Consider the following 960-nt stretch of genomic DNA (forward strand, 5'->3'; position numbering starts at 1 on the left):
ACTATGACACTTTTAAAATCCAATGATTCTTCTCCCCATTAGATCTTTATAATAGATTACTCTAAGCAGAGAAAGTTTTCTTAATTTGATTTATTTCCAATTGCAATTTTCAAAAATTAAGGCTCACAATGAAAGAGTTTATTTGTGGTGCTGGACCAGATCTGTATCCCGATTAGGTGACAGTTACTTGAATCGACACTTGTGATAAAAATTTCACAGAATTTTACAACACAAATCAGAAAGAGTGCATGTATACATGGGTGAAATCTGAGTAAGATCTGAACTTGAGTTAGTGTTATGGCACCAATGTCAGTGTCCTGGCTTTGACAATGTACTATGATTAAGTGTGATATTATCACTGGAGGAAGCTGGGTGAGAGGTACACAAAAACTCTATACTATTTTTGCCATTTCTTATGAGTCTTGAATTATTTCAAAATAAAAACTTATAATAAAAGTAACGTCTGAACAATAGAAAATTTAATTTCAGTAATATAACTCATCCTAGAGAGAAAACTTGGGTCCATTTATTGTAGATATAACTGTAGTAACCACTGGTCTTGATTTCTAACATGAGCACTCTTAAGGGTTCAGAGACTTAGTGATGATACTTCAAACAGCTTATTCTTATATTGATATAGACAATTTCATAGAGAAGAGCCTGCCATCCTCAGAGGGGGGAAATATGGAGGCTTGTGATGACTTGGTACGAGGATGATTTTAAATATAGTAGCGAAATGTGGACTCAAACATACCAAACAATTATGAAAATGATGCAAGACTGGACGATGAATTGTTCTGTTACACGTAACGTCACCGTGACTTGGAGCTGACTCGATGGCAACTAACAATGACCACAAAACGTGGAGGTTACTGAGGTTTATTTGTAGGCTCATTTTCCCAATGTCTCGGAAGTTTTTGTTGTTGTTGTTAGGTGCCGTCCAGTTGGTTCCGACTCATA

Source organism: Trichechus manatus, unplaced genomic scaffold, assembly GCF_000243295.1.
Source record: "Trichechus manatus latirostris isolate Lorelei unplaced genomic scaffold, TriManLat1.0 scaffold00150, whole genome shotgun sequence".
NCBI lineage: Eukaryota > Metazoa > Chordata > Mammalia > Sirenia > Trichechidae > Trichechus > Trichechus manatus.